This window comes from Harpia harpyja, chromosome 14, assembly GCF_026419915.1.
Source record: "Harpia harpyja isolate bHarHar1 chromosome 14, bHarHar1 primary haplotype, whole genome shotgun sequence".
Taxonomy (NCBI): domain Eukaryota; kingdom Metazoa; phylum Chordata; class Aves; order Accipitriformes; family Accipitridae; genus Harpia; species Harpia harpyja.
In genome coordinates, this window is record NC_068953.1 from 35,758,651 (window position 1) to 35,773,874 (window position 15,224).

At 38.9% G+C, this 15,224-nt stretch overlaps 1 protein-coding gene and 1 long non-coding RNA gene across 4 annotated transcripts in view; one reads left to right on the top strand and one right to left on the bottom strand.

The window, feature by feature from the left end:
• The window catches only part of ACSBG1 (acyl-CoA synthetase bubblegum family member 1), a 51,858-nt gene that overhangs the window by 29,121 nt on the left and 7,513 nt on the right, over nt 1–15,224 (bottom strand). The window lies entirely within an intron of this gene.
• On the top strand, nt 5,585–12,192 carry LOC128150859 (uncharacterized). The gene is made up of 2 exons (XR_008238210.1): nt 5,585–6,370; nt 10,172–12,192. It is a non-coding gene; the product is annotated as an uncharacterized LOC128150859 (long non-coding RNA).

Here is a 15,224-nt window from a genome sequence, read left to right on the forward strand (position 1 = left end):
CCCCTCCATAGTGTAATAAATTAACTCAAAATGTAGAAAAAGAAAGTCCAAACAGTGCCCTTCCCAGCTTTCAAATAAATAGCAACCTCAAAAGCAGGGTTTTTTTACACAGAACTGTCAGGTAGCAAACAGTAGGACCAAACACTATGTCAGACATTATTTCCTATCTCATAACAACAACTACATTTTAGAGAATACCTATATGTGGGACACTCCTGGAATTTATTATTGTTATTCACAATGAAATCATACTTTAAGAAAGCCTTAACCAAGCTGGATCCCTTTTACAAGAATTCAGCTGATTTTGTAATTCTTCACCCATCAGAAGTGACAATCGCAGTTCATTTCCTCCCTTGCTACTACCGTGCTGCAGATCTCCGTGTCTCAGAGCAGAGGTATCACTCGCAAAAGCAGCTGAAGGAAAATGAGGAGTCATCGCTACTCTTGCCTGAGAGAGTATTTCCTCTCTTGTTAATGGCATAATGGGACAAAACATGAAAGGGTTTGTCTGATAAGCAGAGAGTTAGACTCTGAAAATAGTCACTGGCTTGATGAAGGCAGATGTTGATGAGAAACTGAGTAATTTAAATATAGCATGGGATTATACAGCATTTTGAAAGGTAAGCCTGTGTTCGATATATGGGAAAATGGTGACAACGAAGTGGGATTGCAAGGACAGAATGATGGACCAGTAAGACATATTTGGGAATAAAAGCAAAGCAAAACAAAACATAACATCTGAAATAATTTAAAAACATGTGTTTGTCTGCCATCTCAAAACACTTAATAGTTATTGAAATTTTTCATATTTTAAAGAAAAACTACACTTGTTGTTTAGAAATCTAGTGCAATCTTTTCCTTTAAATATCTTTTGAGTACTAAAGCTTTTTAAATTTTTATTATTTTACAGAACAAATAAAACAAAGCCTTAGGCAAAAGATAACTGAATGTTACTCTTGCCAAAAACGAATAGCAAAAAAGATCTCAGAAGAAAACAGATCTGATTAGTAATATAACAGAAGAGCCTCCTCTGAGGCTACTCAGAACTTTTAATACTCATCATTAATGACTTCTCCCAGATGAAAATCTTTTTAGTTTGCTTTATTCTGATCTGACTGTTACAGGATACTGGTTCAGTTTATATTATGTTCCCTTAATAGAAAAATAATCAACCCACAAGTCTGAACTTCTGGACTTGCTCTGGTAATGCTTCAACATGCAAATGTCACATGAGGAGCTCTATGCATCTAATACCTTCAGGAGTGTTAAAGTTAGCAACGCTGTGTGCAAAGTAGTTGTTACCTGCCTCTACGGACTAAGCAGTCAATTTGAGAGTTGGGGTTTTTTTGCCCTGAAAGTACAATTGAGAAATTTTCTCTCCCATCAACAATTCATGTGTATATTCAGAACTATCCCTTCTGAGTGAAAGAATATGTTTTTAATGTTGTTAGTTTTAGCTTTTGTTAGGAGTTACTCCTTTAAAAATTAAGTAAAGATCCAAGGATGGTTATGTAATCTGGAATTGTTCAAGTAAGACTCAATCAAGCAGAATTCAGTTGGATTGCTTGATCAAGGGCTTACTCAGCATACTGCTGCAAGGAGAAAACACACTGTGGAATTACAGTTTCATGGCGAGAAGCCCCAGCAAAACCAAAATGCTTTGGAAATCTGGACTTTGGCTGCTAAATTTGTTATTAAGGCTGAGGTTCTGCATAAATTATTTAATGTTATTAGTGCAAGGACAGCATGTTCCAAAATTCAACTACCAGTTTAAAAGTGGATTTTCTACATCCTATTTTTGCATTAAAAAAAAAGTTTATGATTCCAAACGTAATATGCAAAAACCTCTGCAAAGCACACACACAGGATTTAACAGTAGAGGTCACTTCAGCAAGCCAATTAGAACAAACTGAGTTCATGTTACACAACACTGAGCACCTAGAACTAAACAAAGCATACTTCTGTATAACTCCATTAGCAGGAGTAGGTTTTGAATGACAATATTTCCTGATGTAATTTGGGATTTAATTTCAAGGTACCATTCTATCTAACGTGACCTCATCTGCTGCCTGAATTCAATGCACACAGGCAAGCCCTTCACCCATGACAGAGGCTCAGGCTGACTGGCTTATCCAGAGGTTTGGGTCAAATCCTAACATAGCATGACTTGCTTGCAGCTACTACCGCTACTCTGTGCCACTTAGATGTTATATCATACTGAAGCTGTTCTCACACATCAGGCCAACCTAAAAAGCAAGAATTTGAACATTCTCTATATTGGATTAACAAAGGGAAAGTTTCCTTCCCTTTTTGTTTCCAAGATTGTAACAGCTTTAGTGAGATTTATCTTTGCAAGCCAGTGGAAGTAATGCATGAGCGACTGATATTATAGTGGTAAAATAATGACTCACATTAACTGACAGTCCTTACTGCTGGTGGTGATTCACCAGAAGCAAAGCATGTAATCTGAATTTGCTGGCATAGCAATTACTTCTTTTTAACTAAGTGTATTTGATGGAAACCAATGAATACAGTACCATTTCTTATTTAACTACAGAAACTAAATGAACAGCTAGATCTCTCCACTTTTATCATTATGAAATGGCAGTGTTCTTTTGCTGAAGTTACACATTAGAAAAACCATTTTTTCTGTTGCCATAATGACACCAAGTACCTGATTAACGGTATCACTGTGATACTAATTTCCATAATTTTTTAGTTTCAGGGGACTTTGGAATTGGCCTTTTCCTTCCACAGGCTCTATGTTTCCTTCTCTGGTAACCAGAATTTCTGCTTACATCTCATATTCTAGGTCAAATACAGTCAGATATTTGCTGTGCTCTAAATTCTCTCCTCACAGTAAAATCTTGTGAAAATACTAAGAATAAAACTGAAAAGAATCTATAAAGTCAGTCTTTAATATGATAATGAACCCATGATTTCTATGGAGAAAATGTTTTACAGAAATTCTCACTTTAGTAAGCCTCACAGAATACACTGATTGTCCTGTATAATTATATTAGAATCTTTTCCTCTCAAATTTAAAAACTATGAACTTTATGTTGTAGGGTTCAATATATTTTGGCCTTAATTCTGCAGAGTAATTTCTAAGATCGCAAACTGCACCAACAGAGTATGAACACTGTTATGCAGCAATCATATTATCATGAGATTTAAGGGGAAGCTATTTGTTAAACAGATTACATATAGTGACAAATAAAAAGACATTTCATATTCTTTCTGTATTCCTATTCCTTATCATTATTGTTCAACTCCTGTAGCTTTGTCACTGTTAAATTTTTACCAGTTGGCTCTCTACAGGGGTTATCAGAATTTTAAAAAAATACATCAGCTTTCTGTAAACTTGCAAAAATAAACAGTTTATCAAATAACTACATATGTATATTGTTAATACGTTATTCAGTACAAGGTATTCCTTTATACTTCGGGATATTTACTCATAACCCTTTATATATATATATAGAAAGTCAAAGTACTTGAAGCCTGGAAATCACATTCACAACTGCTCATGAAAAAGATTTAAAACATTTTCTTGCAATTAAAACAGTGAGTAGTTCAGACTATGCATTCATCCAGAGTCCATTATCTTATCTTCCAGACCTATGCTGTCTGGATTCATGATGAAGCTACCATCTCCTCCTCCCTTTCATCATATTTCTAATGCAGAGGCTTTTCCCATTACACAGCTTCTCCACTCTCACCTTGTTCCTGGATAATGTTGTACCATATGTGTGAGCTCACCATATAGTGAAAATATTTTTATTAATTAATTTTTTTCTGGTTTAATGTATGAGAAACGTTCACTGTTGAAGATACTGCATTCATAATATATATTATCAGATAAGTTGAGATTAATGTGTTGCCTAATTTTAGAGGAACAGTATGTTCAAGGTGCAAAGCTATGGCTATGGTCAACCACATTACTGCAGTTCCTGTCTGCTTAACTTCCAAAGCTTTATTATAAACTATTGCATGATTTTTGTTCTTTTGTTCATTCAAAATAAATTATCCTGCAGATTGCCTATAACAAAGAACACAGCCAATAATGAGGAAATGCTCAGTTACAGTGTCTGCTGAGTGCATACAATTTCTCTGTCACCTACATGCTTTTTCCAAAAAGCAATCCATTTAGCTTCTCCTGGGAATGCTCTCATAGCACTGCTTCCAGACTCAGTGGCTCTCAGGAAGGCTCACTTGTGTTTTGCCCACACCGTGATCATCCAAAACAGTGCAGCTCCTTCATCTGCTTCGCTGTTCCTCTGAGAGTATCATTTACAAGCTCACCCACCAGGCTACTTTCAAGTGGCAGTAAGCATGTTACTACGTAGTTCTTATAACACAGTCTCTACCTTATAATTAAACTCCTTTTTCTGCTTGCCTTTCCCAAAGAAATATTTTGTAATATGTAGGTATTTATCTTGGGGAGCAAGGTGAGCAAGGTGTGCAAATCCCCATTTGCACAAGTACTTTTTTGTCAAATACTTTTGTTGAATTGGCTTTCCTAACTATTAAATATGAATCTTATTTAATACACAAAAAATAGGCAGAACTGGAAAATATGCATTTTTTCCAAGGCAGAACTTCTTCATAAATTTTGTTTTAATCTTTCACTGCTTGCTTCTCCTGAGGATGACTTGGTGAATTTCATCTCTAAACTCCTACAGCTTGGTTGTTTGATTATTTAAGTAATCCATAATAAAGTAGATGAAAAAATCCTTCTTCCCATCAGTGTGCATCTTTTGCTGCTTCATTCTTTGTGACAAGTGCCCTAGAGTATTTATCTCTGTTCTAACAATGGGAAATTATTTTTTCTTCCTAAGTTTTTGTTACACATTCTCCAGGACAACCCAGCTATATATAGTCCACCAGCCTTAATCTACATTAGAGATGCTTTTGGTAGTACGTTTTGTGTCTACATCTGCACATTCCAAAGTACTTTAATTGGGTGTTAGGCATTTTCAACAGCTCACTGGGGCATTTGAATTCAAGATTGAATCATTAAGTAATCATCTGACAATTCTTCTGGCAGCAAAAAGCAATGGCTTAAACTACCTATGGGTACCTTTGAAAACTTTCATGATTCTGGCACTTCGCCTAGAAACTTCAGAAACTAAATATCTTCATCTGGATTCCATTCATGAGTAATCCTTTCCTGATTCACCATGCATCCTGCAAGTGCTGAATTGAATATTTTAATGCAGAGCTCTGGGGAGAGGTTGTAGAAGGGAGCGCAAGGCAATAAATTTAGAATTGCATATCTGTCCTAGAGTTCTAGACAAAGACAATAAAGTCACTGTGACTTAAATCAACATAGCAACATAGTACCAAAGCTTTGATAGTTCAGCAGCTAAATAGAAATCTGTGACCAGCACATAAATAGCCCAGTAGCAAATACTGTTATCTCCAGACTCTGAGGAGCTGTGAATTGTTACCCAAGACATTCTGAAGATGTTTTCTTGGGCATAAGGAAAATCACCCAGAATAATGACACACAACATTAGTTCTTTAAACTTTAATTTTCTATTACACGTAAAATTCTTCCTATATTGAAGAGGAAATAATGAGTCAGAAGAGGTCCTCATGGTCCTTTAACAGGGACATTGCTGTCTATTATGACTGGTCATCTTATTTACTAATTACTCCACTATTCAAATTAGGGCAGTATTATAATACATGCCTTGTTCGTTCTATTTAAAATTTCCCTTTGTTCTCAAAGAACAGGTTAGATTTAGGTTTTAATTGGTTTTCATGCCCTCATGAGACTTAAAAAGGGGGCCACAAATCAGCCCAGATATGTTCCTACTCTTAAAGAAGGGTCGGCTGATTCAACAATCGATTTGCTTTTCATAGACTTGTTTCTCGTGGGTATCTCTGAAACGAGTTTAGCTGCCTCAGCAAGTGAAGAACAACCCCCGGAAAGAGACACAATTATGCTTGTTGGAAGGAAACCATGGGAGCAAGAGATAAAACAGTAGAAGACAGAATAAGATGCCGCAACGTTGTAGTTTTGTGTACCCAGATGTCTGTTAGCAGTTAACCCCTGACTTTTTAGATAAGTTGCTAATCATGTGTAAGCTATTTTTGTGTAACAACAGAAAAGTACTGAAGCTTAACTATAGGCTGCTGTGTCAGCCACCTAGAGGGTATAAAAGCTTGCTTAGCTTTTAATAAAGTTGTCTTCGATTCACCACAGTCGGAGTCCATGCCTCTTAATACACCACAAATGGCACCCAACATGGGGCAATGAAACGACTAGCTGTCGATCCAGTGGCGTAGCTCAGCTGAACTTTGAGACGGACGCTGCAACGAAGCGTTACCAGCGCGCTCAATTACCTCTCGCAGGATGAAGGTAAGTGGCTGAGAACTATGGGGACTAACTTAACAAAAGAATGTTTTAGAAGTTTTTTGTAAGATTTTGAAGGAACATGGAAAGAAGTTGGATAATGAGAAGTTACAACGAATCCTTATTTGGGCTTCTAAAAATGATTCCTCTATAAACAGCCATAATATTTATGATCCTGAAATCTGGGACAAAGTTGGGGTCAGACTCTGGGACTGTGCCACTAGAAATGATAAAATCACGGCCGGTTTGTTACCCTCGTGGCGGATCATTTTCGAGACCTTAAAGGCGCATGTTGGTTCTCGGGCAGAAGAGGGAGAAGAAAAGCCCACACCACCGTCAGCGCCCCCACCGCTGACGCTCCCTCCTACAGACTGTGTTGTGAGACCGCGAGTAAATTCGCACAAGGGTGTTTCTGCGATTTTATCTCCTAATAATCCTGATGATGATCCGGATGATCCATTTGACCTGGGGCAAACTGACCCTGAAAAGGAGCCTGACTCGTATCCCCCAGACCCTCATGATAAATGGGCAGCAGTAAGAAAGCAGGCAAAGCAGGCGGGGGATGTGGATATCTTGAGAGCCTTCCCGGTAATATATGCTCCTGAACAAGAACCACGTTGGGAGGGTCTTTCTTATAACCTCATAAAAGACCTCAGGCGTACAGTAACTGATCATGGACTTGGCGCTCCGTATACCACCCATCTGATACAGTCTTTGTGATACTTCTGTTTTTACCCCACATGATTTCAAAACTATGTTTCGGCTTATTACGACTGACATGCAATACACTATGTGGGAATCAAAAATGAGACAGCTTGCTAGAACTCAAGCTGCAGAAAATCTGGCGCTGGGTCAGCAAAACCCTTTGCGAGGCGTTGATGTGAATATGTTAATGGGGGAGGGTGATCAAAGCACAACTGCAGCTCAAGCTAGAATTCCTCCCGAAGGTTTACAGCAGGTCAAACAACTTGCGCTCCGCGCTCTTAAAAGTGTTGCAGAAGCTGGAAAGCAAAGACAACCTTTTGTTTGTATAAAGCAAGAACCAGGGAAGACATTTATGAAATTTTTTTATAGACTTAATGATGCATTACAGAAACAAGTCGAGAATGAAGCTGCTCGGGACTATATTTTAAAGCAATTTACAATTGAAAATGCTAACCCAGACTGTCAAAAGGTTTTACGACCTTTGAAAAACCCTAGCATTGATGATATGATTTCTGCATGTATGAATATAAGCTCCAGACAGCATGAATTGTCTTTACTTGCTGAAGCATTTGCGGCAATGACAGTAAAGTCGCAACAATGCTATTCCTGTGGTCAATATGGGCATTTTCGAAAAAATTGCCCCAAAGCAAATACAAATAAGGGTGGAGCGCTGGGTATTTGTCCACGCTGTCATAAAGGACGACATTACGCCAATCAATGTCGATCCAAGTTTGACAAAAACGGTCAGCCGCTGACTTTGCCGGGAAAGCCCAGGCGGAGCACGAGGAAGGGTCGCACGATGACAAGTCACCCCTCGGAGTGTCCCCCTCAAGGAGCTGCCACCGCTTATGCACCAGCGCCGGAGTGGACTTGGCCACCTCAGCAGAAACAATAATTAGTGACACCTCAGTTGTGCTAATTCCCACTGGCACCTATGGACCTTTAGGTCACGGAATGGCGACATTATTAATCAGGCGATCTTCCACAACATTAAGAGGGCTTTTCGTATTACCCGGAATTATTGATGCCGATTACGAAGGCGAAATTAAAATAATGGCATGGACTCTGGTGCCACCGTGTACCATACCTGCGGGAAGTAAAATCGCGCAATTAGTTTATTTTTCGCCCCAGACACCAAATGCAAGCCAAGTTGTGCGAGGCACAGGCTGTTTTGGATCTACAGGGATGCCTGAAATTTATTGGACTCAACAATTGACAATGAGTCGACCGCAGTTATCATGTACTCTACAAGCAGGAGGAACGAGACTCGCCATACAAGGAATTATAGACAGTGGTGCAGATGTTACAGTCATCCCTGCATCTCTGTGGCCTGATATTTGGCCTCTAATGGACACTCACGCCTCCCCATCGGGAATCGGTGGGCAGACATCACCCAAACAAAGCCAACTACTCATTAATATCATTGGGCCAGAAGGCAGAACAGCCACGATAAGACCTTTTGTGTTGCCTGGATCTGTTACCCTTTGGGGAAGGGACTGTCTAAGCCAATGGGGCATGCAGCTAAGCATGGATTCTTCTTAGGGGCCACTGTTCAGCAGCAGCAGGTCCCACCAATGATTTGGAAAACTGATACACCAGTGTGGGTAGATCAGTGGCCCCTCCCGAAAGAAAAGCTGCTGCAACTGCACAAACTAGTAAATGAACAGCTGGAAGCTGGCCATATCACCCCTACCACAAGTCTGTGGAACACACCAGTTTTTGTGATCCGAAAGAAGAAAAATTCTTGGAGGTTATTACATGACCTGAGAAAAGTAAATGAAGTCATCGAAGACATGGGAGGCTTGCAGCCTGGACTCCCCTCCCCAACAATGATACCACAAACATGGTTTCTTATAGTGATTGACTTAAAGGACTGTTTTTTCACTATACCACTTGCATCTCAGGATGCACCACGATTTGCATTCTCAGTCCCGTCTGTCAACGCCGCAGAACCGCATAAAAGATACCACTGGACAGTGTTACCCCAAGGCATGAAAAATAGTCCCACACTATGTCAGCAATTTGTTGCGGCCATTTTAAGTCCAATAAGAAAGAATTTTGAGGGTGTTTTTATATATCACTACATGGATGATATTTTAATAGCGGCACAAACAAAAGAGCAGGCACAAGAAGTTCAGCAACGAATTATGCAAGCAGCCCTAAATGCAGGACTCAAAATTGCAAAAGACAAAATACAGGAAACACCACCTTGGCAGTATTTAGGCTGGAAAAGTTCAGATCAACTTGTTCAACCACAACGAATAACCTTACAAACAGACATTAAAACTTTGAATGATCTCCAGAAATTGTTGGGGACCATAAATTGGGTCCTTCCTCTTCCAGGAATTTCTACGGAAGAACTACACCCCCTTTTCAAACTTTTAGAAGGAGATACGGATTTAACATCTCCCAGGAAACTCACTCCCCCAGCAGAAGCTGCTCTTAAGAAAGCAGTAGAAAAATTGACCAATCAGGCCGCCAATAGGCGAAAACTAAATTATCCAATTAGTCTTTTTGTTTTTTACTCTACTTTTCAACCTTATGGCTTATTAACACAATGGATTCCACAGGATATAAATCCATTGATTGTTATAGAATGGATTTATCTACCCCCTAACTTTGGAAAGACAGTTACCACGGCTATTGAGATGATAGCCCTGGTCATTTAAAAGGGGAGGGAGCGTTTAATGACTTTGGACGGTACAGAACCGGACAAGATCTATTTACCCCTTGATACAAAACAATTGACCTTTTTAACTCACCAATCCTTTGCTTTTCAGTGTGCTTTGGCGGATTATACAGGACAGATAAGTATTCGCTTTCCAGGACACAAAACAATACAATCTTGAAACTCACTTTCACTATTGCCTACCTCACAACTGGCTATTATGCCCATAACTAATGCCCTTACTGTATTCACTGATGGGTCTGGAAAAACGGGACAAGCTGTGATTGTCTGGCGAAATGAAACAGGTCAATGGGATAGTGACATACATGTGGTCACGGGTTCACCACAAATCGTTGAACTGTTTGCGGTAGGCCGTGTCTTCAAAAAATGGCCTATTCCAATTAACATAATAACAGACTCTGCTTATGTTGCAGGTCTTGTTTCCAGACTTGAATACTCATTTTTAAAAGAAATATCAAATGAAAGGCTATTTGCACTTCTCTGGGAACTTAAATGGCTTCTTGATAGAAGAACACAGCCATACTTTATCCAACATGTTTGTTCACATACCTCTCTGCCAAGACCTATCAGTGAGGGAAATAATGAAGCAGACCGTCTTACAGGCGCTGCAGTATTACCAGATCATTTTGTGCAAACCCGTCTGTCTCATGACTTTTATTATCAAAATGCAAAAGCCTTGCAAAGGTCATTTCAATTAACACAAGACCAAGCTAGACAAATTGTGCAATCATGCCCTGATTGTCAGCATGTTTTACCTACACCCTCAGTTGGAATTAATTCACAAGGATTGTCCTCACTTGAAATTTGGCAGACAGACATTACTCAAATACCAGAATTTGGTAGATTTAAACACGTCCATGTGTCAATTGATAGCTTTTCTTCCTGCCTTTATGCCTCAGTACACACAGGCGAAAAATCTAAAGATATGTGTCGACACTTTGCAACCTTGGGAGTTCCAAAAACCATAAAAACAGATAATGGCCCAGGCTATATAGCACACAAAACAGAGATGTTTTTCCAGCAATGGGGAATAAAACATGTTACGGGCATTCCTCACTCAGGAATTGCACACAGGACAGGCAATTATTGAACGAACACATAGTACTCTTAAAACAAAGCTACAAAAACAAAAAAGGGGGAGCCAAGAGTTATCCCCACAAGAACGAGTAGCAAAAGCCCGTTATGTGTTGAATCTTTTAAATCGATGGACAGAGGATGGGCCTCCTATACAACGACATTTTAACTCACAAACCCATCCTGAAATCAATAATAAAGCTTTAGTGATGGTAAAAAATTTACAAACAAATCAATGGGAAGGACCTTTCCCTCTAATAACATGGGGTAGAGGATATGCTTGTGTCTCCACAGGTTCCAGCCCAAGATGGGTGCCTGCACGGTGATCAAGCCATCTGTGTCACAACCAGCATTATCCCCACCTGATGATAACTGCATCAGCAGTATGGATACCGCGTCAACCCAAGACAAACATTTGGGTGACCTTGGCAAAAAAAACAGGACAAGATACGCTGTGTTTGTCGACTGCTTCTCCAGAGAATCCTTTTACAACCTGTTTGGTGGGTCAACCCATAGAAGCGAATCAGTGACCCATCCCACAAGCTCAACAAAGTGCGATACCTTTTGATCAGACTGTGGTTGATAACTGGGATGGTTAGGCCTCATACCTGCCAGCTAGCGAACAAGAAGCACAAGAATTAGATTTGTTAGGTGCTGTAAAAATGGATTATTGTTTATATTTTAATTATACAGGAAAAAATCAATCAATGAGTCAATGACTAAATGCAACAATAGGAGCTTTTAGAAATGCTAGCTTATGGTGTAATTATACTAGTAGAAATGTATCAAGATCTAACAATCACCCACTCAAATTACCTCCAGGATTGTTTTTAATTTGTGGGGACCGTGCATGGCCTGGAATTCCGTCATATGCAAAAGGAGGGCCCTGTAACATAGATGGATTAAGCCTATTAACGCCTAATACATCCATGATCATTACTCACAAATTGAGGAACGTAAAACACCAAAAAAGAGCCACACATGCCTTTACTTCTGATTGTAAGGATGATACGGAATTTTGGAGTCCTAGTGAAATTACAGCAGCATCTGTGTTAACACCTGGAGTTCCTACAGCTCAGGCACTGTCTACTTTAAATTAACTTGGCTGTTGGTTAGCAAAACAAACTAATGCAACCTCCCTGGCTTTGAGTGGACTATCGTTAGATGTTGATTCAATTAGACATGCGATGCTTCAAAATAGAGCAACCATAGATTTTTTACTGCTAGCACAAGGTCATGGTTGTCAAGATTTTGACGGACTCTGTTGCATGAACTTGTCTGACCATTCAGAATCTATTCACAAGAGTACTGATGTTTTATGTGGTCAAGTACAGAAACTATGACAAAGTGATGGATTTAATATCTTTGAAAGTCTTTTTACAGGAATGTCAGCATGACTATGTGGACTGTTACAAGTGGCATTAGGATGTTTAATTATTTTTGTTTGCATTTTGATTTGTGTACCGTGTTTGTTAAGATGTGTACAAAGTTTGATAGATCGAGCTTTGAAACAAGCTTTTTTTATAAATACAGGAGGGGGAGATGTGGATATCTCTGAAACGAGTTTAGCTACCTCAGCAAGCGAGGAACGACCCCGGGAAAGAGACACAGTTATGCTTGTTGGAAGGAAACCATGGGAGCAAAACAGTAGAAGACAGGATAAGATGCCGCAACGTTGTAGTTTTGTGTACCCAGATGTCTGTTAGCAGTTAACCCCTGACCTTTTAGATAAGTTGCTAATCATGTGTAAGCTATTTTTGTGTAACAACAGAAAAGTACTGAAGCTTAACTATAGGCTGCTGTGTCAGCCACCTAGAGGGTATAAAAGCTTGCTTAGCTTTTAATAAAGTTGTCTTCGATTCACCACAGTCGGAGTCCATGCCTCTTAATGCGCCACAGTTTCTTGTGTGCCTTCTCAAATTACTCATACAACTTCTTCCCACACAAAGGTATATTTAAAAGCAACACAAACGCTTAATAAAGAACAAAGTAATAAAGTTAACAGCTGAGACCTATTTTGCCATATAACACAGTTGGCACATACCTTCTAGTAAAACCTATCTCTCTACTTGCAAAAAATTAAAGTTTTTTTTTCTTTTGTTAGGACTACATATCCTCAAAAATCAGGCCATTTATTTTGGTGAGCAGACCAGTTTTACAGATAGCTGAGAACTATGCCAGCAAATGGGAGAGAATGAACAATGTAACTATCCAGCCTTTTTTTATCCCTGCCCCCAGACCCCCCCCCCCCCGCTCTATTCAGCAGTTGGGAGTGCACTACAACCCTTCACTGACCTTGGTACAGTTTTTCTGGCTGTGTTCTCCCCTGCACAGCAAAAACCCAGACCTGAAGCTGAAATCTTCCAGTACCTGCCTCTGTATGGCTATTTGCAGGGAGCGCAGCAAACTTAGGTCACACAGAACTCATTATTTCAGCTCTTCCTCATTTTTTAGGTCACACTGATTTCAATTTCAGCCTTATAAGAAGTCTTGTTTTCCTCCTTCCATGTTGCTAGAATTTCATTTTCTTTGTGTAGTCCTTTCTACCTGGAATCCTACTTCCAGCATACAAAAAAGGTATATAAGTTTGCTACCTAACTTCAAACCACACGAGGTAAATAACACTAATAGGATAACATGCACTGACTTCTTCAAAAAACTAACAAAGAAGTATTTATGCCAAGGACCTTGAATGCATTAAAAGCATTTTGAGTTCTAGTCTCTGTGATATTCTTTCACTAGAAATTCAAAAACAAACTAAATGCTAAACATCTTTCTAATACAGGAAGCTTAAATTTCCTGTTTGCAGTAGATGCAGACCACTATGTATTTTTAAATTCTCTTTTAGCTTTTTTTTTAAATAAAGAAAACATGGAAACTTTTTTTTGCTTAAGCATATCACAAATAGAAGCATGTATGGACTACAATAGAGGCATTATTATTAATTTAGCAAAATCCTAATTTTCATGAGTCTGTGTACGTATACCTATGCTGATCACAAGTCAAATACTGTTTTATGATCTTTGGACAGATTAAACAAAAAAATTACAATTCTAGTGTTAACTGCTTTAGGACTCCAGCAGCAACAACAACAAAACAGTCAAAAGCTTTCAAAGGTTTCTTAAACTTTTTTCTTTTCCAAAAATGTTAACTCTACAGTCTGCTCCTAATTATGTTTACCCAGGATTACAAAGCCTGGGACAGAAGAAACCATTGTAATAAAAATGATCCCAACCAACTGTTTACCTGAAAGGGTCAAGCAAATCTTCCAAGTGACATAACATCCAAGTTGTTACCTAAACAGATGTGAAGTTAGATTTAACTTAACAGAAAAGTACGTCTCTACCTGATACAATAGTTCAGACTCTGGGAATGGATAATTAGTACTCAGCAATATTGACAAACTTGTAATAACCGGAAGTTAAAATATTTCCTGTGAGATGTGTTCTATTCTTAAAATAGGTATTTCCAAAAAACTCTAGAGATGGGGAGCTTTCTCTAACAGAAGATACCATTTCAGTGATGGAGCAACAGGAAAAAAGAAAGTATTTTTCCCTTTTGTGCTGCCTAGGACAGAAGATAGCAGCTAGTAGGGTTATCTTACATGTAAAAAGGTAATACAAACCCTAAAACAAACTCTTCTAAAATTCAGTTCCCCGCTCCCATCTCTAAGACGTGGGTTACCTCGTTAAGTTCTGCTGCCTTTGATGGGAAGAAGATGGTCAACCACAAAGGCCAATTATCATCTAAGGATTATTCCCCCACATTCAGAAGGGCAGAGAGACCTACTTCCATAGCTGCAGCTGGGGTATTTTTGGAAGTCCATTTAAAGTAGATTATATGCATTGTAATATGCACAGAACAACTGCTACTGAACTTCTAGAGTATTTAGTGCCACTCCTACCATCAGAGACACCTGAAAGGGTGGCATAGGAGCACCAAATTTTTTTTCTTGACTATCTGAACTTCGCTATATTCTGGTATTTGAGAATGCCTGTAATTTCACCACATGGTTGAAAAGCCATTAATCATTTAATATACTGAAGCATAAGAGTCTAGTAGTTTACCATTATTTTCAGCTAGCCTTCCATATTTTTGCTAAGCCATGAGCAGCTGAGCCACAGGAGCTAAACATGCAGTCTTGTAACTGCTATACATGAACTTCTGCTGAACCCACTTCTGGGGCTAAGAGACTCTGTGCTACAAAAATGAACGCTATACAACTAGATACATGCAAATAGGATAAAAGCAACATATTCCATACTGAATGATGCTATTAGGTTTAATGCCAAACTAGAAGTTAGCATAGAAGAATAAATCCATTTAGAATCTTCATTACAATTTTCTCTCATTCTAGCCTCAAAAGATACACCTTATTCTGCATTTGATAGC